This window comes from Macaca fascicularis, chromosome 2 (assembly GCF_037993035.2).
Source record: "Macaca fascicularis isolate 582-1 chromosome 2, T2T-MFA8v1.1".
Taxonomy (NCBI): domain Eukaryota; kingdom Metazoa; phylum Chordata; class Mammalia; order Primates; family Cercopithecidae; genus Macaca; species Macaca fascicularis.
The window spans coordinates 33341327-33363547 of record NC_088376.1 but is presented as its reverse complement, the minus strand read 5'-3'; the positions used below and the strand labels follow the sequence as shown (position 1 = coordinate 33363547).

General features: G+C 37.5%; 1 protein-coding gene across 1 annotated transcript in view; it reads right to left on the bottom strand.

The window, feature by feature from the left end:
- Nucleotides 1-2277, bottom strand: part of COL6A5 (collagen type VI alpha 5 chain) — a 123624-nt gene extending 121347 nt beyond the window's left edge. The window contains exon 1 of the mRNA XM_065539880.2: nt 2094-2277. The gene's annotated coding sequence lies outside the window, so the exon portion shown is untranslated. The remainder of the gene's footprint in view (nt 1-2093) is intronic.
- Nucleotides 2278-22221: the final 19944 nt, after the last annotated feature.

The window sequence follows — 22221 nt, the reverse complement described above, 5'->3', positions numbered from 1 at the left end:
CCATTATTATCTGACTTTTGATTATCACTTGCACCATCACTGTCTGCTTTGGCCCACTGTTGTATCCTCAATCTCTATGGGTACCCGGTCAATAGTTAACACTTCATAAATCTCGGTTGAAAAAAGAAGATGCGAAAAAAGGAAGAGAGGGTAGAAAAAAGTATGCACTACACCTCATTTAATATAGTTTTTATTGACCTCAACATTTTCTGATATAATATCATAAACCCTGCTTCTTCTTGGGTGGTGTGTCTTTTACAAGCAACTTAATGTCAATTATCAAATCTATTTTGTTTTAGTTGTATCTATTGTAGACAGTGTGTGGCTGGATTCAGCTTTTTGATCAAATCTGTGATTTTTTTTAAGATAAGGACTTAAACTCTTTTTATTTTATATTATAAAATATATGTTTGGGCTTACTTTCATCTCTTTTAAATAAATTATTCTTTACTTTCCACTACTACATGATTTGTTTAACTTACTTTGCCTTATGTTTCCTTTCATTTTCTATTTCCCTTTCGTTAATCATTAACTTTATGTGTGTGGGTGTGTGTATATATATTATATATATGTATATATAATATATATACACACACCCACACACATATATTATTTCACTAGTTTACCCTAAGTGTCTGTGTGTGTGTGTGTCTGTGTATATATATATATAATTTTGCTAGTTTACCCTAAGTATTTGAGAGGTGTATATATCTCTCTCTAATTTTTACTTAGGGTAAACTAGTAAAATAATTTATAAATAAAATGTTTTAACTTATATTTCCAAATTTATCTACTTTAGAAATAAAATAATATTGATAACTTCCATCTATGAAAGATAAAATTAGTCTGCTTACATTTTCTTTCTCTTCTTTAAATTTTTGTTTGCATTTTATAGTGGCAAGAGGAATCTCTCAATCTATTATCATGAAATTATCTTTTAAACTTTAGGGATTTTTATATTGTAGCTTTTCTTTCAAGAAGTGTAATTCTTGCTTTGTGATTATAATAGCACAGTTATTTCAAGTTTATTTTTGAATTTAAATAGAATTAATGTGCACTCCCAGTTTGTATCTATTCTAGGTTTTTAATTTTGATTCTTCTTTTTGCCATCTAAAGCAATCCACATCAGCACCATTGGGTAGAAAGACAATGCAAACTGTGTATATAATTTTAACTTTTTTGGTAGCACATTAACAAAAGTAAAAAAAAAAAAGATGAAATTAAATATTTTACTTAACCCAATATATCTAAAGTATTACAATTTCAATGTATAACCAATATAAAAATTAATGAAATATTTTACTTTTTTTTAATACTAAGTCCTCAAAATCTGCTGTGTATTTTACTTCTATAGCACATCTCAACTCAGTCTAGTTACATTTCAAATGGTCAGTAGCCAATATGGCGAGTGGCTACCCTCTTGGATAACACAGGTATAGATGGTGGAATACACAGGAAATGACAATATTATTCAGGTTCTTAGCCCATGGCCTTCCATCCCAGAGTCCCAGGCTAAAGAGATCAATGTCTCAGCCTATCATAGTTCTCACGAAGCACACCAGCTGGGAAGCTCTGGGCTACGTGACTCTTCAAGTAGTACTTCTAGGAAGTGGCTCTTTTAGGAAGTGGTTAATTAAGAAAGTGTTTCTCAAGCTTTAACGTGCATATGAATTACCTGGGCATCTTATTAAAATGTAGACTCTGATTCAGCAGCTTTGGAGTGAGCCCTGAGTTCTGCATTTTTAATAAGCCCCTAGAGAATGCTGGTTCTCAGAAAATACTTTGAGTAAGAAGGGATTGGGTTCTACAGGGTTTGGTGGGGTCCCGGAATTTGCATTTCTAACAAGCTTCCAGGGGAAGGCGATGTATTAGTCCTTCCACCACACTTAGGATACACTGTTCTAAGGTTCATTTGAATTCTGAGTCTACCTTTCAGAACCTGTCTCAACCATCTATAAAATTCCTTGGAGCCCAGATTTGAGGGCGTCAACAGGTGCAAATCACCAGAAAGGAGAATCCTTACATCCACCTGTCTACCCGAGGTTTTCTCCCTCGCCTGCCTGAGGCCCCAAGTTCCCGTACCCCATACTTACTCAGTTTTCCCGGGGTCAGGGGACACTCCGGACCCTGGAAACCACCCCAACTCTCCAGAAGAGGCCGCACCGAGCGCCTGAGCGCAGTAACCGCGCGCCTCTCAGGCGCCCGCGGCGCAGTTAGATGGAGCGCGCGCCGGAAGCCCAGGCTCGCGCTGCGCAGCTTCAGGCGGGTGCCCCGAGCAAACGCCGCGTGCGCTGAGAGACTCTTTTAAGCCGGCGCTTACCCGTGCCCTTGGCCGGCTTCTTCCCTGGGGCTTTTAACTCTTCACAAGTTTTAATGTGAGTGTCCAGAGACGCTCCAGCTGTTTGCTGGCTTTGTTTTGTTTCAGAGAAGCCGCTGTCTGCCAAATGAACTTAGGAAGTCAGAATTTCTCAGAAACCAAGGGCAATCTTTGCTGGAGGCCGAGCTGCGATCACTTCTACTACTTGGGCAGAGGACTCGCCATTTGGCTCCAAGTTTCCCAATTTCTCAGAGGCAGCCTGCAGAGAACCAGCGAAAATGCCCAAGGAGGAGCAAAGTCGTGGGGGAAACCCGATAAGAGAGAAAGTAAGGCACCCCTGATGCTAAAGGCAGCAGGAGTTTTATCCAGCAACTTCTAGAAAGGGCATGATGGGGAAATGGAGCAGGCAACAAAAATGAAGATGTGATTTTTTAGTACATAGATCATAGTGAAGAACTTGGAAAGCATAGACTATTCATACATGCATGGCTTATTTTTTGTTTGGTTTGTATGGACATGTACTCAGGTTGAGATTTTCTATTACATATATGTATATCACCTGCCAGTAAAGGTACTCCTAGCTTGAGTGGTTAAGTTCAATCAATCCATTGCTTCAGCCTGCTAGCTTCTTCAGGCTGTCTGTGAAGACATATGTTACAATTACTTACACTGATGAAAGTTTATTAAAAGGTTAAGAGGAAACATGAGAGATGGGAGGTCACCCTTGCTCAGCAAGAACACGATTCTGAGATTGCTTCTGAAGTTAACTAGGAAGTTTCAAAGTATGTCTTAGAAAGAATGGGTTGGAAGAATGAAGAGAGGGAAGTGTAATGAGGACTGTCAGGATTTTATCCTTTTGTTATTTAATTGTTTTTTACAAAGAGAACACAAATATGTTTAAATCAAAAACTGTTTTTTTGTTGTCGTTGTTTTTCATTAATAAGAAAAAAATGGTGTAAGTTGAAAATGGTTTTTCTAAAAAAAAAAAAAAAGTGTATTTTATCTATTTTGAATCCCCTTGGAATAGTCAGGGTTATGGGGTGTTCTGCACAGAACATCCTGAAATCCTGCATTTGAATGCCTAGACTCACCCTTCAGTATCAATGAGTCTCAGATTTGTCGAGGTTTTAATGGAAAATGTGCCATTGGTCACCAGAGTGAAGCCCAGAGAGAGTCTATGGGCTGGAATATCAGGAAGCTAGAGTCTGGGGGGACAAAATATACATCTATTTCACATTCATGCCTGGCCCAGACCAAAACTTTGCTACTGTGATGTCCACATACCCTCAGTGTGTAAAGATTTATGAATTGAGATATCCTTCCCCAACCAAGAGTAATGCCCCAAGGGAGAAAGGAGGCCTACTTTATACTTCAGGAGAAGAGCGGGGTTTTTTCTTCACAATTAGGGTAATATCCAAATAGTAATGAAGCCAAAAGGAAGTGGTGGGTTTGTGTTTTGGGGGTTCTTTTGTTGTTTAGAGACTTCTCTAGAAAGTATTATTGTAGAAATGTTTTTATTTGCAATACAATTATGATTTAACTTTCACAATCATGAAATAAAAGTGGCTCCAGGAATCTGCAACTTTTCCACAGATTTTAACATTTCCTTTCCTTTCTTCTGCTTATAAAATTGAAACAAGGATTTCCCTAAAGAAATCATAATGTGAAATTTGTTCACTATTGAGAATTGCATTTATTCCATTAAGGATACATTAACTTGATTTTCTTCAGAAAGTAGAAGTTTGGAGCTTAACGTCTGAAGGAATTCAGGCACTAAAAGTGCCAACTTTTCCATTTTCTAACATGGAACACAATTGGACTTACATTACTTTAACTGACTTGGGTTTCACTTTCCATTTTCTCTAGAAAATAAAAAGGTATTGAATAAAAGAAAAGGAATCCAGAATTTCAAAAGTGTGGAAAAGACATTAAATTTTTTTTCAGGCTTCATCATTAGTCACATTTGCCTTTTATTAACCGAACCTTCATAATCTGTATTTTCTGCAGCTGTTTTAAATAAGGAGCTAACATCAGAGTAAGAGGCAGCAAATTCTGCTCTACCCTGAACTCGTTGATTCCCACTGGGAAATATTGATGGTATGTTTGAAAATGTGAAAACCATACTATCAGAAATATGCAAGGTGATTTTGGATGTGAGAGGATTTAAATGGAAATATGATTAACTTTCTCACTGATGTAATCAGAATTATTAAAAGATAAAATAACATTTTTCTTACATGTGACTCAATGACCCTTGGTCATTCCTATATACCAACAGATAAAAAGTTAACGATTAAAATGCATTATCGATAACTGAAGCCAAATACTTTCCTCTCTGTGTACTAAATAATATTGGAGTATAGTATACTTTACTTTCTCTATGTTTAAGCCATGCTGAAAATAAGCAAAAATGACTTAACTACTTGCTTTAAGAAATATTTGCTCCTAATAGACAAGGCTGTGACTAACCAAAGAGGCTTACTTATCTATATCAACCAGCGTGCTCTAGAAGACTTGTTTCAACTCCTTCATCTCCCTGTGTCCCAACAATTCAAAGATATTATGTCATGAGCTCTGCCAAACCCAAACAGTTTGCTGTCTTGCAAAACCTACCTGAAATTCACTCAGTCTAAGACCTAAACCCTATAAATATCCCCCCTGAGTTCCTTTCTGAGACACTACTAAGACTGTCAATGTTGTATTTACCTTTACTGCAGTAAGTTGGATCAACGTTTTTCTTATGGTCTTCTGGAAAACACAACAGTTGGCAGCACACTGTAATCATGGCTTATTACTTCATGTTACAGCATCACAGTGGAAGGTGAAGCCAACACTGTGTGGGTGGTTGGGGGTAGTATAGTCAATAAAGTCTTAATGAGAGGGTGACATGAGAGGTGGGTCTGAAAAAGTCCTAAGTTCAACTCTGCAAGACTGGGGAGCCGTGTCTCATGAGGAGAAACCCTCCACCTCCAACAGCAATTGGAACCAGAAAGCAATGTCTGTGCTGGATATCCATCTGATTTTTTTTTTTTTTAATTCCTGAAATTACATTCCCTTCCCCTTCCTAGGAAACATTTATTCTGTCTCTACAATCCAAAGACAAATGCTGTTTTGTCAGGATCCCACCTCCCTAGCCACAGTTCTTTGGGGATGGCCCTTGACCCAAGTTTGGCCAGTTAGCCTTAGGATCCCAGGTTCAAAAAAAATGAGTTTCCATTCCTCAGAAGATAAATGTGACCCTGAAGGTTGATGGAAACAACATTCCAGTCTTTGTGAAAAAAGTCTATCTAAGGATTAGAGTTGACTTGCAGAGAAGAGAGATGGAGAGCTTCAGGGGGTGTTAGAATCGCAAATTCTAGTTATCTTTAATATTTTGTCCTTCCCTCAAGGTGTGCACATTGGTGAGGAAATAGCCCTCCTTGGCCTAACCTAATTAAGCTGTGTTTCATTCAATAAAATATATTTGCTGTTCACCTAGTTAATCTTGGTTGCATTAGTGAAACCATATCTTACTCATTTTGGTATCTCAGAACCATCCTGAAGTAACTTAAAAATAAAAGAGCACCACAGTAGGAAAAGTAAATAGTAATATTATCCGTTTCCATTTGAAATAAAGAGCTAACCACAGGAAACTTCAGAATATCTCATGTCCCGCTCAATGAATGAAGCCACATACTTAAGTACGTTCCACATACAAGGTTCAACAACCACTGCTAAGCAAATGGACAAGTTCTCAGTACATCAAGTCACCAAGGAGGGCTTGTAGAAGTAGCTCAAATTTCAAAGAACATGCAATGCCTCAAACCAATGCTGTTGGGATATTAAAATTAATAATGAAAGAAATGGTTAAGGCTAATTCAGTGGTACAAGTTAAATCTTAAAGGAGCCGCCATAACCTGATGGGTTCTGAACCTGTTTTCTGGCTTTTGTTTTATTAGGTTTTGGTGAAGTCAGGCTTGAGATTATATTTTCCCAAATGGATTGTGTCTCAAAGCCAATAGTTTTTTTAAAAAATGCATATGTATAGGCCCAACTTAAGGCCAATTAATTCAGAATCTCTGGGGAATGGTGCCAGAAATTTGGATATTTTTAGGCTTCAGCATTGATTCATTTGAGCAGGAAGAGTTGAGCAACCCTAATTCAAAGAAATGGTTCACATACTCAAATGTGCAAAACCCTTATTAACAAACCATAATGCCCATTCATTTTGTCCTTGTTATGAGTAGGTCTTTCCACTGAAATCACTTCCATTATGTGAATCCTATAACTGCTACTTCTACCTTTGAAACACTCTACCTGAGTGTTTATTATTGCTGCCTAACAAATAAACACTGGCTTGGATGTCAAGAATCCAGAGAAACTAATGTAGACCTGGGGATTTATATACAAGCAAATAAAAGATGTAAAAGAAATGCCAAGCTGGGTGCGGTGGCTCACGCCTGTAATCCCAGCACTTTGGGAGGCTGAGGTGGGCGGATCATGAGGTCAGGAGATCAAGACCATCCTGGCTAACACAGTGAAACCCCATCTCTACTAAAAATACAAAAAATTAGCCAGGCGCCTGTAGTCCCAGCTACTCAGGAAGCTGAAGCAGGAGAATCGCTTGAACCTGGGAGGCAGAGCTTGCAGTGAGTCGAGATTGCACCACTGACTCTAGAGTGGGTGACAGAGCCAAACGAAAAAAAAAAGAAAAAGAAAATAGAAATGCCAAATGCTCTGGGTCCTTTTCTGCTGATTTTACTTGGTATTCTTGGGAAACTTATTTCCTTTCTGATTTATTGAGTAACTAAGATCTTTGTTTACATATCTGAATTTTTCATTATTCCTTCCTGAACCACCAAACATCTGTCGAGCATAAGCATGAAATTCTGTAAACATGTCCCTGAAGGATATTAAATAACAAGAAATTTCAAGTCCTCAATGTTAAGTCTACTGTATATATCCAATTACTAAGTGATACATTGGCAAGATGTTATGACTTAGTGCTCGCTGTAATTATTCCAGCTGTATACACCTGAAATTTCGGTGCTGTGCTGCCTTCATTCCCTAAAAGGAAAAACAAGACAAGAAACAATTAGAAAAGGAAATGTGGATAAGTCAATGAGTGTTGGTGTTTTGGCCATCACATAAATCTGCAAGATGTCTTTAGTGGATGATTAAGAGTTTTTGTTGTTGTTGTCCTTGTTAGAAAAGATTTTATAAAAAGATTCCAAATTTTATAAAAAGATTCTCAAATTCAAATGTGTAGAAAATATAAAACAAATGAAATTTCTATTACTATCACCCAGAAACTTGGGTGAGAATTTATAAAAATAAAGTTAGTTTTAGCAATCAAGGTCATGGTTCAGATTTTACACTTCCAAGGAGCAGTTGAAGTCCTTTTAATTCAATTATATTTTCAACAGCCCAGAGGGACAATTCTAAAACTCTTAAAAATTTTTTTAAAAATTTTTGGGTAGATAGTAGGTGTATATATTTATGGGGAACATCAGATATTTTGGTATAGGCATGCAATGTGTAATAATTGCATCAGGGTAAATGTGGTAGCCATCACCTCAAGCATCTTTCTTTTGTGTTACAAGCAATCCAATTACTCTCTTAGGTGTTTTTAAATGTTCAACTAAATTATTAATGACTACATAAACAGAACTAAAGACAAAAAACACATGATTATCTCAATAGATACAGAAAAGGCCTTGGATAAAATTCAACATCCCTTCATGTTAAAAACTCTCAATAAACTACATATTGAAGGAACATATCTCAAAATAATGAGAGCTATATATGACAAACCCACAGCCAATATCATACCGAATGGGCAAAAGCTGGAAGCATTCCCCTTGAAAACCGGCACAAGACAAGGATGCCCTCTCCCACCACTCCGATTCAACATAGTATTGGAAGTTCTGGCCAGAATAGTCAGGCAAGAGAAAGAAAAAAGGGGTATTCGAATAGAAAGAGAGGACATCAAATTATCTTGGTTTTTAGATGACATGATCCTTTATCAAGAAAACTTCATCATCTCAGCCCCAAATCTTCTTAAGCTGATGAGCAATTTCAACAAAGTCTCAGGATACAAACTCAGTGTACAAAAATCGCCACCATTCCTATACAACAACAACAGGCAAGCAGAGAGCAAAATTGTGAATGAACTCCCATTCACAATTGCTACAAAGAGAATAAAATACCAGAAATAAAGCTAATAAGGGAAGTGAAGGACCTCTTCAAGGAGAACTACAAACTACTGCTCAAAGAAATCAGAGATGACACAGACAAATGGAAAAACATTCCATGCTCATGGATAGGAAGAATCAATATCATGAAATGGCCATACTGCCCAAAGCAATTTATTGATTCAATGCTATTCCCATTAAACTACTGTTGACATTTGTTACAGAATTAGAAGAAACTATTTAAAACTTCATATGAAACAAAACAAATCCAAAAAATGCCTGAATAGCCAAGACAATTCTAAGCAGAAAGAACAAAGCTGGAGGCATCATGCTACCCAATTTCAAACTACACTACAAGGCTACAGTAACCAAAACAGCATGGTACTTGTACAAGAACAGACACATAGACTGGAACAGAATAGAGAACCCAGAAATAAGACCACACACTTACAACTATCTGATCTTCAACAAACCTGACAAAAACAAGCAATGAGGAAAGGACTCCCTATTTAATAAATGGTGCTGAGAGAACTGGCTAGCCATATGCAGAAAATTGAAACTGGACCCCTTCCTTACACCTTATACAAAACTTAACTCAAGATGGATTAGAGACTTAAATGTAACACACAAAACTATAAGAAACCCTGGAAGAAAATCTAGGCAATATCATTCAGGATATAAGTGAGGCAAAGTTTTTATGAAGACACCAAAAGCAATTGCAACAAAAGCAAACATTGACAGTTGGGATCCAATTAAACTAAAGAGCTTCTGCACAGCAAAAAAACAAAACAAAAACTATTGTCAGAATGAACAGACAACTTACAGAATGTGAGAAAATTTGTGCCATTTATCCATCTGACAAAGGTCTAATATCCGGAGTCTACAAGGAATTTAAACAAATTTACAAAAAACAAAAACAAAACAAAAAAAAGCTCCATTAAAAAGTGGGCAAAGGACATGAACAGACACTTCTCAAAAGAAGACATTCATGTGGCCAGCAAACATATGAAAAGAAGCTCAACATTATTGATCATTAGAGAAATGAACATCAAAACCACAATGAGATACCATCTCATGCCAGTCAGAATAGTGATTATTAAAAAGTCAAGAAGCAACAGATGCTGGTGAGGCTGCAGAGAAATAGGAACACTTTTACACTGTTGGTGGGAATGTAAATTATTTCAACCACTGTGGAAGGCAGTGTGGCAATTCCTCAAAGATCAGGAAGCAGAAATACCATTTGACCCAGCAATCCCATTACTGGCTATATACCCAAAGGAATATAAATCATTGTATTATAAAGATACATGTGTGCATATATTCACTGAAGTACTATTTACAATAGTAAAGACATGGAATCAACCCAAATGCCCATCAATGATAGACCAGATCAAGAAAATGTGGTACATATACATCATGGAATACTATACAGTCACAAAAAAGAATGAGATCATGTCCTTTGTGGGGACATGGATGGAGCTGGAAGCTGTTATCCTCAGCAAACTAACACAGGAACAGAAAACCAAACACCACATGTTCTCACTTATAAGTGAGACCTGAATGATAAGAACAGATGGACACATGGAGGGGAATAACACACACTGGGGCCTATCGGGGGTGACGAGGGGAGTGGGAGGGAGAGCATCAGGAAGAATAGCTAATGGATACTAGGATTAATACCTAGGTGATGGGTTGATCTGTGCAGCAAACCACCATGGCACGCATTTACCTATGTAACAAACCTGCATATTCTGCACATGTACCTGGGAACTTAAAATAAAAGTTGAAGAAAAAAATATATATATATCTTTATATATATATATATATCTTTATATATATAAAATAATCCCAGCACTTTGGGAGGCCAAAGAGGCGTGGGTCATCTGAGGTCAGGAATTTGAGACCAGCCTGGCCAACATGGTGATTTGCTACTACATTTGTAGTTGCTACTAAAAATACAAAAATTAGCCAGGTGTGGTGGCGCATGACTGTAATCCCAGCTACTTGGGAGGCTGAGGCAGAAGAATTGCTTGAACCTGGGAGGCGGAGGTTGCAGTGCACCAAGATCGCACCACTGCACTCCAGGCTGGGCGACAGAACTAGACTCCATCTCAAAACAATTAAATTAAATTAAATTAAATTAAATTAAATTAAATTAAAACAGGCAGAAATAATTACTAGTGACTATAATCACCTGTTGTGCTATCAATACTAGTTCTTTTTCATTGTTTCTATTTTTTGCACCAATTAACCATCCCCACTTCCTCCACCCCACTCCACCCCCACTACCCTTCCCAGCCTCTGATAATCAGGTAATCATCTTTCTACTCTCTATCTCCATGGTTCAATTGTTTTAATTTTTAGCTCACACAAAGGTTTGTTTTTCTGTGCCTGGTTTATTTTCAGTTCCATCCATGTTGTGGCAAATGTCAGGATCTCATTCTTTTTCATGGCTGATTAGTACTCCATTGTGTGTATGTACTACATTTTCTTTATCCATTTGTCTGTTGATGGACATTTAGTTTGCTTCCAAATCTTGACTATTGTGAATAGTGCTGCACAAAAACGTGGGAGTGCAGATATCGTTTCAATATACTGATTTCCTTTCCTTTGGGTTTATACCAAACAGTGGGGTTGCTGGATTGTATAGTGGCTCTATTTTTAGGTTTTTGAGACAACCTCCTGTAGGTTTCCTGCAATTCTGTAGGTTGTTTCTTCACTTCGTTGATTGTTTCCTTTGCTGTGCCGAAGCTTTTTCACTTGATGTGATCCCATTTGTCCATTTTTGCTTTGGTTGCCTGTGCTTGTGGGGTATTACTCAAGAAATCTTTGCCTAGTCCAATGTCCTGGAGAGTGTCCCCAATGTTTTCTTTTAGTATTCTTATAGTTTGAAGTCTTAGATTTAAGTCTTTAATCCATTTTGATTTGATTTTTGTATATGATGAGAGATAGGGGTCTAGTTTCATTCTTTTGCATATGAATATCCAGTTTTCCCAGCACAATTGGTTAAAGAGATTGTCTTTTCCCCAATGTATGTTCTTGGCACCTTTGTCAAAAATGAGTTTACTACAAATAGATGGATTTGTTTCTGGGTTTTCAATTCTGTTCTGTTCCATTGGTCTATGTGTCTGTTTACAATGCCAGTACTATGCTTTTTTTTTTTTTTTTTTTTTTAACTATAACTCTATAGTATAATTTGAAGTAAGGCAATGTTATTCCTCCCGTTTTGTAGTTTTTGTTCAGGATAGCTTTGACTATTTTGGGTCTTTTGTGGTTCCATATGAGTGTCTGGATTGTTTTCCTCTATTACTGTGAAGAATGTCATTTGTATTTCGATAGGTATTGCATTGAATCTATAGATTGCTCTGGGTAGTATCGACATTTAACAATATTAATCCTTCCAATCCATGAGCATGGAGTATTTTTCCATTTTTTTGGTGTCCTCTTCAATTTCTTTCATTAATGTTTAACAGTTTTCTTTGCATAGATCTTTCATTACTTTGATTAAGTTAATTCCTAGGTGTTTATAAGTAGCTATTGTAAAAGGGATTATTTTCTTGATTTCTTTTTCAAATTGTTTGCTGTTGGCATATAGCAATGCTACCAATTTTTTGTTGTTGTTGATTTTGTATTCTGCAACTTTACTTAATTTGTTGATCACTTCTAATAGTTTTTTTAGTGGAGTCTTTAGGTTTTTCCAAATATAACATCATATCCTCTGCAAACAAAGATAATTTGACTTTGTCCTATCCAATCTGGATGTCCTTTATGTCTGATTGCTCTAGCTAGGGCTCTTAGTACTATGTTGTATAACAGTAGTGAAAGTGGACATCCTTGTCATATTCCAGATCGTAAAGGGAAGGCTTTCAGTTTTTTCTCATTCAGTATGGTACTAGCTGTGGGCCTGTCATATACAGCTTTTATTATGTTGAGATATGTTCCTTTTTATGCATTCCTGTGGTAAGTCCTACTTGTTCATGATGAATGATCTTTTTAATGTGTTGTTGAATCAGTTTGTAGTATTTTTTTGAGGATTTTTGCATCAATATTTATTAAGGATATTGGCCTGTAGTTTCCTTTTTTGTGTGTGTCTTTTTCTGGTTTTGGTATCAGGATAATACTGGCCTTGTTGAATGAGTTTGGAAATACTTCCTTTTCCTCTATTTTTTCTAAATAGTTTGAGTAGGACTGGTATTAGTTCTTCTTTAAATGTTTGGTAGAATTCAGCCGTGAAACCATCAGGTCCTGGGCTTTTCTTCACTGAGATATCTTTTATTACAGCTTTATCTCATTACTTGTTATTGGTCTGTTCAGGTACTGGATTTCTTCATGGTTCAATCTTGGTAGACTGTATGTGTCTAGGAATTTATTCATTTCTTCTAGATTTTCCAATTTATTGGCATATTGTTGCTCAGAGTAGTCACTAATGATCCTTTGAATTTCTGTAGTATCAGTTGTAATGTCTTCTTTATTCATTCTGATTTTATTTATTTTCGTCTTCTCTCTTTTTTTCTTCCCCTGGCTAAAGCTTTGTCAATTTCATTTATCTTTTCAAGAAACCAACTTTTCATTTCATTAATCTTTTGTATTGTTTCTTCATTTCAATTTTATTTATTTCCACTCTGACCTTTATTATTTCTTCTACTAATTTGGGGTTTGGTTCGCTCTTGCTTTTCTAGTTTTTGAGATGCATCATAAAGTTATTTATTTGAAGTTTTTCTTTTTTGATGTAGATGCTTATAGCTTATATCTGTAAACTAGCTATTAACTTCCCTTTCGGTACTGCTTTTGCTGTATCTCGTAGGTTTTGGTATGTTGTGTTTCCATTATCATTTGTTTCAAGAAATTTTTCTGTTTCCTTCTTATCTGAAACACTGTTTACTCCTGACTGAAGAGCAGAATCCTCTACTGGGCGGATACTCTTGACCACCACCCACTTCACCAAATCAATGGTGTTTGTGTGAAGAGAGTGACACCTGATTTTGCTTATACAGAGACCACACAGTGAGGAATCCAAGGGTTGTCCTGATAAAATCTCTTCAGAGGAAAACCACACATTAGAAAACATTTATTCATCATGTCCACATGAGGTTCCATAATAAGACAATTTATTTGACTTTTAAAAATTTAAGATGATAGAGCTCATGTCAAGCATTCTTACCATAGTGTGTATAAATAAATAAATACATACATACATACATAAAAAATATCATTGCCACATTGTGGTTGGGGTTTTCAGAAATTTTCTAATCAAGAAGATAATAAGTTATTTTCATGAATCAAGACAAATGAGGGTTTCATCTAAGCCCTCCTAACTGAACAAAACAAGATATGGTTTTATGGACACTTAGTAAAGGAAGACTCCATCTCAAAAAAAAGAAGAAAGAAAAGAAAAGCTCTCTTGCATCTAAATTTTCTCCTTACCAGTATTAGAAATGTCAATGACCATGACTCCTATAACCAAATGTCTTGAATATTATTCAATATCTCAAGACTTTGCTGCTTATGTCTTCTGAGCAATGCTATCTAACTTAAATAGGCCTTCACTGCCATTTCACAAGCTTCTTATTTGTTCTATTCTGATTTTACTGAATTTATCACATCTATTTCAAACTTTCTGTACCAATCAATCTCTTAAACTCCACATCATCTTTGTCAATTTCCTAATAAGAAATAGTAGCAAACAATATTGGCTTCCTACTCAAAATTCACTATGCCATTCTTCTGCACTAGCAGTGTTTGAGTTTTGTTCAAGTATCTACCCTCTGTGTGAGAGTGTACTTAGGGAAATTGACCCTATTGCCAACTCAGTTTAAACCAAGTAGTTTATGTTAGTCCTATTCTTGCCAGTCTGCATGTGAAATTCTTCTAGCCGATTATACACAAAGGAAAGTCCAAACATTTTTTCTTTTTATTTATACACACTGTGATAAGAACACTTGACATGAGCTCTACCTTCTCAAATTTTTAAGTGCACAATACGGTATCAGTAACTATAGGCATAATGTTGTATGGCAGATCTCTGGAACTTATTCATCTTGCATCACTGAAACTTTATACCCATTGAACAGCAACTCCCTATTTCCTCCTCCTCACAATTCCCTGGCAACTACCATTCTATTCTCTATTTCTATGTGTTTTACTATTTTAGATACTTCATAAAATAGAATCATACAGTATTTTTCCCTCTGTGATTGACATATTTCATTTAGAATAATGTCCTTTAGGTTCATCTATGTCATCACATATTGCAGGATTTCCTTTTCTTTTAGAGCTGAATAATATTTCATTGTATGTATATACCTCATTTTCTTTATCCATTCATCATTGATAGACATGTAGGATGTTTCCAGATCTTGACTATTGTGAATAATGCCTCAATGAACATGGGAGTGCATATATATCTTTGAGATCCTGATGTTCATTCTCTTGGATGTATAACCAGAAATAGAATTGCCAGATCATATGGTGTTTGCTTTTAATTTTTTGAGAAACTGCCATACTGTTTTCCATGGTGGCTGTGCCATATACAGATGTCCTTTTGATTGTGTGGTGTTTTTCTGATTCTTCCTGTTTCTTGTAGCTTTGAACTTGTGTCTGTGTATTTGGAGAAACAGGTTCTCTCTCCCACTTTTTAGAGACTGGCTTTGACTAGGAAAGACCTTCACCATTTAACTTGGCAGTATCTCTGTGCCATTTTACATTCCCACCAACTGTGTACAACAGTTTCAATTTCACCACATCCTCACCAAAACTTATCTTTTGTTTATTTGATAACAGGACATCTCAATATTGACATAGCCACAAGCAAGATTACAATCTTTCTCCAGAAGCCCAGTAACTCTGCAAGACTATTTCTCTCAGTGCCACAGATATTCTCCCCGAATCAAACTTCAAAGTCATTTTTTGTCGTGCTGTTCTCTACTGTCTGTAAAGATAGTCATCATGCATGAAGAACCCACTTAGGCTATCTATCATCCCTTTTGACTTGCCCTTCTGCCTCTACCTACATTGTTGCTACAGAATCTGCCATATTTATCCAAATGGCCCCCTGGCCACTATTCATTAGCTTAGAGGTAGAAACCTGACCCAAGCTATGGTCCCAATGATGGTTCATCTCTGAGGAATGGCAACTTAGATCACTCCCTTTCTGGTGGCCTAGACTTAAATTTGGGAGCTGTTAGTGACCAGGTTTTCTACCATATGGGTGGGATAAGTTGAAAAAGCCTGACTGAAGGGAGAGAAAAAGTAAGAATTGGCCAACATAGAGAGAGAGAGGAGCAGAAATTTTAAATGGAGAAAACATCTGATGGAGTTCTAAACTTGGTCCCAGTTGTTTCTGTAATCTAGCTTTAGCCCTCACCTTGAAGTCTACAAGATATCCCCGAGTCCTTACAATGAAATCCCTTAGTTCAAACTCGGTTTTTGTTATCTGCATTAAAAAACACATATTTTGTGTAAGATCCTGCTGATATTTTCTTTGAAATATTGATTATTTTCTTTCCATTCTCTCCTGCTTTAAGTTACCATCCCCAATTGACTCTTAACTACATTCCCTACCTCCAATATCTTTGCTGCCCGATATGTCATGTGGTCCAATTCAAGGTTAACCTTCTTAAATATTGCTTTGCATATGCTATTCTCTTTCTGAAAAATATTTCATGGATCTCTATTGCCTATATAATATAATACAATTTAATGTTTACTTGTACTTTGTATAACCAGCTATGCAAGGTCTTTGACGAAGTGGTTCATATACTTTTCAAAGTTCTTCCACATTTTTACAAATGTGAATCTTCTGTTTCAGCTAATTTTGTCTTCTAATTTTTTAGCATGTCATGCAAAATTTTATATCTTTCACTTTACTTACATTTTTTCCTATTCTGCTTATTTATAAACATCATTTCTTTAATGCAGAATTCAGATTGTCTCTCTTTTTTTCTTTCTTTTTTTTTGACAAACTTTTGTTTGTCAAAAAATCGTCTCTCTTTTGTGAACTTTGGATGGGTAGAGTGCAATATTTATTCACAATCTTTTTCTTCTTCCACAACTTTGTCATGATTTGCTGTGAAATAAGTATATTTCTCTACCTCCATTTATTTTGGGTTTGGCCAATGGAATATAAGCAAACACAACAGTACCTTTTTTTCTGGTTAAAGTTTTAAGAAGTATGGAGTTTCCACCAATCCTCTTGGCGCTTCACATGTTTGCCAGGTGAAGACTGTAATTCAGGTTGCCAGATGAAAATTCATGGAGCAGACCTGAACCCAAACAGAAGCTGATATCCATCTCAGCCCAGCTGAGTCTAGCCCATAATCAGTTGGGCCATAGTTTAAAAGTCATGAAAAAGAGCTAAGTGTTTATTGTTTTAAACTACTGAGATTGTAGTGCAGGGGATTGCTTGTTACACAGTACTGTAACAGGAAAAATTACTCCATATTATGTTCTTAGTCTTTTGAACAAAGACATGGTTCTAAAAAGGAGTCTAAGCCTGCTTGACCATGGGTTGGGGTGAAGGCTGAAAACAATTTTTTTTTCCCCTCAGGTGAAGCTCTGCTAGAGTCTCCTTATGGAGAATTGCTGTGTTTTATGAAATCTGGCATCATCAAGGTAATTGTCAATGATGTGGTGTCCCTAAACAGTTTGCAGAAATGATGGGAGATTATAGGTAGTGTGTGTCCCTCTCTGATTATGTGACTTGATGATTCTTCAGTTAGAGAAAATATTTCTCCAGTGTTTGGAGAGAGAACGTGTTCATGAAATGCCTGCTCAAAAATGATTGAATTTCCTTTCCCACAACCTGTGTACTTTCTGACATGGGAACAAACACAGTCCCACTTTCTGTGATGGATGAGAAGGATATGGAAGATTTGAAATCCTAGCACTTTGGGAGGCTGAGGTGGGGAACAGCTTGAGCTCAGAAGTTCAAGACCAGACTGGGCTATATGGCGAAACACCATCTGTACCAAAACTACAAAAACTAGCTAGGTGTGGTGGCGCATGCCTGTTGTCCCAGCTATTCAGGAGGCTGAGATGGAAGGACCGCTTGAACCTGGGAGATGGAGGTTGCAGTGAGCCAAGATTGCGCCACTGCACTCCAGCCTGGGTGACAGAGGGAGACTCAGTCCAGAAGGAAGGAAGGAAGAAACGAAGGAAGGAAGGAGGGAAGGAAGGAAGGAAGGAAGGAAGGAAGGAAGGAAGGAAGGAAGGAAGGAAGGAAGGAAGGAAGGAAGGAAGGAAGGTTGGTTCAAATATCACTTTCTGTTCCAGGCATGTTACTCAGTATGACTCCTAAGGGTCCTTCCACTCATCAAGGGATGCAGAATTCTGCCCATTTCTTCCTGTTATTGAAAACACATTATTGAGCAACTTCAATTGCCCAGGATCTTTTACCTTTGGGTAATTTGTGCTATAAAACACTACTAAAAGGTTCAGAATGTAGGGGCTCCAGGAACCTCCAGAAGATGTTACATATGTATATTTGAAAATAGGAGAAATGGTTGACATTTTGTGTAAGAGGTAACTAGATGCCACCAGGCACCTTTCATTGCCCTATGTAGCCACGTTATTCTCTACTCCTCCCCTCTCCTACCTCATCAAGGTAGAGACTAGTACATGGAGAAAACTCACCAGAAAAACTTCAAGTGGGACAATAGGAACAGATGAGGGGTAGATACTCACAAGAGAAGATTACGTGAAACTTTGCATATTGAACAATAATACTTTTATCTATGCTGCATGTTTTGCTTCCATGAAAACATTAGCAGCATGCTATACTTCTCTTGGGCATGTGATTGGAGGATCTCATGCTTTGAAAATAGACTGGGCCAAGATTAAAACAGAGCAGAAAAGATAACTGTTGGGTACTGGGCTTAATACCTAGGTGATGAAATAATATGTATAACAAACCTCCAAGACATGTGTTTCCCTGTGTAACAAACCTTCACATGTATCCTCAAACCTAAAATAAAAGTTAAAATAATAAGAATAAACAAAAAAAACCAAAAAACTTTAGAATATGATTATTGTGAGTTTTCTTAAGGAAACATCCCAGTCAAATCAACCCATAATATAGCCTACCTGAAGACTATACCCTCACTCTCTCTCTCATTTACACTCAAGGTGTCCAAAAAGTTTTTTAGTGACCTCCTCTTAAATTCAATCCAAGACTACCAATCACAGGACATTTGGGGAAAAAAAAGACTAAACAATAGAGCAAAATAATAAACAGAAAAAAATAAATTAGGAAGAAATAGAAGTGATGCAAGAAGCAATGCAAGGAGACAACTGAAGGAAGATGTGGGACCAGAACTAATATCCTCAGAGAGATAAAAGAAGCAATCATATCCTTTACACAAGAAGAGAAAATTATTAAAAAGTAGTTTTACAAACAAAAAGGGCCCCTATAAGTTACAAATATGATATCAACAATAAAAAATAATAGTTGGAATTAGATAAAGGAAATCCCAGAAAGTAGAATGACAATTAAAAAAAAAAAAAAAAACAAAGTGCATAGGAGATAGAGGACAATTTTTGAAGAAAAAAGAAAATTAAAGAATCAATGTAGGCAATCCAATATCCAAGCAGTAGGAATTTCAGAAAGAGAGAACATAGAAAATATAGGAAAAAATTATTTTAAAAGTAATTAAGGAAAATTTTCTGAACTGATGGACGTGACCACTTAGATGAAGAAGTCCTCTGTGAATCCAGTATAATAAATAAAAAACCACACACAAAAAAGCATATCAACGTGAAATTTCTGAACCCAAGTGACGAATTGTAAATCCTAAAGTCTTCAAGAAAGTAAAAGCAGGTCAAATACAATGGACCAGGAATTATAGTATCATCATTCTTTCCAACAATACTTTAGTCTAAAAAAAGACAAGGAAAAATGCTTTAGCAATGCTAAAGGAGATGTATATTTAATCTAGAATTGTAAACTTAAACTAAGAATTGATTGCAAGTAGAAAGTAAACACATTTTGGGGCTTTTATTGTTTCAAGCAAAGAAAGTGGGGTTTTTTTGTTTTCGTTTTTTGTTTTTTCAAGAAAGGCTTGATCAACTGAGTAATTACTGTTGAAGGTCAAGTGAAAAGGGGATTTATTGAGCATAGGATTCAGCAACGTAGAAGTTGCTGATGCCCACAATTGGAGCAGTTTTGGTGGAGTATTGAGATGAAAGCTTGATTGGAGGGAAAAAAGAGGAGAATGAGAACACTTTCAGGAGAGTTTTATAAAAGGGAGCAGAGAAATGGGCAGCTTCATGAGAATGTAGCAAAGGATGAGTGCTTTTTTTTTTTAATCTGTGTGCTTAGTTTTTAAGATGAGAAAAATTATAGAATGGTAGGTTGCTGATACGAAAGACTTAGAAGAGAGAAAAATTGAGGACACGAGAGACAGTTGAAGTAGTCTCCCTGGGGAGGGCAGAGGGGAGGAGAGCTAGAGCACAAGTACAATGAATAGCCTTAGAAAAGAGAATTGGTGCCTACATCCAAGATGGCTGAATAGGAACAGCTCCAGGCTATAGCTCCCAGCATGAGGGAGGCAGAAGACGGGTGATTTCTGCATTTCCAACTGAGGTAGCGGGTTCATTTCACTGGGGCGTGTCAGACAGTGGGTGCAGGACAGTGGGTGCAGCCCACGGAGCAAAAGCCAAAGCAGGGCGAGGCATCACCTCACTTGGGAAGCACAAGGGGAAAGGGAATTCCCTTTCCTATCCAAGGGACACCATGACACACAGCACCTGGAAAATTGGATCACTCCCACCCTAATACTGCACTTTTCCAAGGGTCTTAGCAAACGCCACACCAGGAAATTATATCCCGCACCTGGCTCAGAGGGTCCCACACCCACGGAGCCTCCCTCATTGCTAGCACAGCAGTCTGAGATCTAACTGCAAGGTGGCAGCAAGGCTGGGGGAGGGGCGCCCGCCATTGCTGAGGCTTGAGTAGGTAAACAAAGTAGCCAGGAAGCTCGAACTGGGTGGAGCCCACTGCAGCTCAAGGAGGTCTGCCTGCCTCTGTAGACTCCACCTCTGGGGACAGGGCATAGCCAAACAAAAGGCAGCAGAAACCTCTGCAGATTTAAATGTCCCTGTCTGACAGCTTTGAAGAGAGTAGTGGTTCTCCCAGCACTGAGTTTGAGATCTGAGAACAGACAGACTGCCTCCCCAAGTGGGTCCCTGACCCCCAAGTAGCCTAACTGGGAGGCACCCCCCAGTAGGGGCAAACTGACACCTCATGGCTGGGTACCCCTCTGAGACGAAGCTTCCAGAGGAACGATCAGGCAGTTAACAATTGCTGTTCAGCAATATTCACTCTTCTGCAGCCTCCGCTGCTGATACCCAGGCAAACAGGGTCTGGAGTGGACCTCCAGCAAAATCCAACAGACCTGCAACTGAGGGTCCTGACTGTTAGAAGGAAAACTAACAAACAGAAAGGACATCCATACCAAAACCCCATCTGTATGTCACCATCAACAAAGACCAAAGGTAGATAAAACCACAAAGATGGGGATAAAGCAGAGCAGAAAAGTTGAAAATTCTAAAAATCAGATTGCTTGTCTACCTCCAAAGGAACGCAGCTCCTCACCAACAATGGAACAAAGCTGGATGGAGAATGACTTTGATGAGTTGAGAGAAGACTTCAGACAATCAAACCTCTCCGAGCTAAAGGAGGAAGTTTGAACCCATCACAAAGAAGCTAAAAACCTTGAAAAAAGATTAGATGAATGGCTAACTAGAATAACCAACATAGAGAAGTCCTTAAATGACCTGATGGAGCTGAAAACCATGGCACGAGAACTACGGGACAAATGCACAAGCTTCAGGAACTGATTCAATCAACTGGAAGAAAGGGTATCAGTGATTGAAGATCAAATGAATGAAATGAAGCGAGAAGAGAAGTTTAGAGAAAAAAGAGTAAAAAGAAATGAACAAAGCCTCCAAGACATATGAGACTATGTGAAAAGACCAAATCTATGTCTGATTGGTGTACCTGAAAGTGACCAGGAGAAGGGAACCAAGTTGGAAAACGCTCTTCACGTTATTATCCACAAGAATTCCCCAACCTAGCAAGGCAGGCCAACATTCAAATTCAGGAAATACAGAGAACGCCACAAAGATACTCCATGAGAAGAGCAACTCCAAGACACATAATTGTCAGATTCACCAAAGTTGAAATGAAGGAAAAAATGTTAAGGGCAGACAGAGAGAAAGGTCGGGTTACCTACAAAGGGAAGCCCATCAGACTAACAGCATATCTCTTGACAGAAACTCTACAAGCCAGAAGAGAGTGGGGGCCAATATTCAACATTCTTAAAGAAAAGAATTTTCAACCCAGAATTTCATATCCAGCCAAACTAAGTTTCATAAGTGAAGGAGAAATAAAATCCTTTACAGACAAACAAATGCTCCGAGATTTCGTCACCACCAGACCTGCCTTACAAATGCTCCTGAAGGAAGCACTAAACATGGAAAGGAACAACTGGTACCAGCCACTGCAAAAACATGCCAAAATATAAAGACCATTGATGGTAGGAAGAAACTGCATCAACTAATGAGCAAAATAACCAGCTAACATCATAATGACAGGATCAAATTCACACATGACAGTATTAACCTTAAATGTAAATGGACTAAATGCTCCAACTAAAAGAAACAGACTGACAAATTGGATAAAGAGTCAAGACTCATCAGTGTGCTGTATTCAGGAGACCCATCTCATGGGGAGAA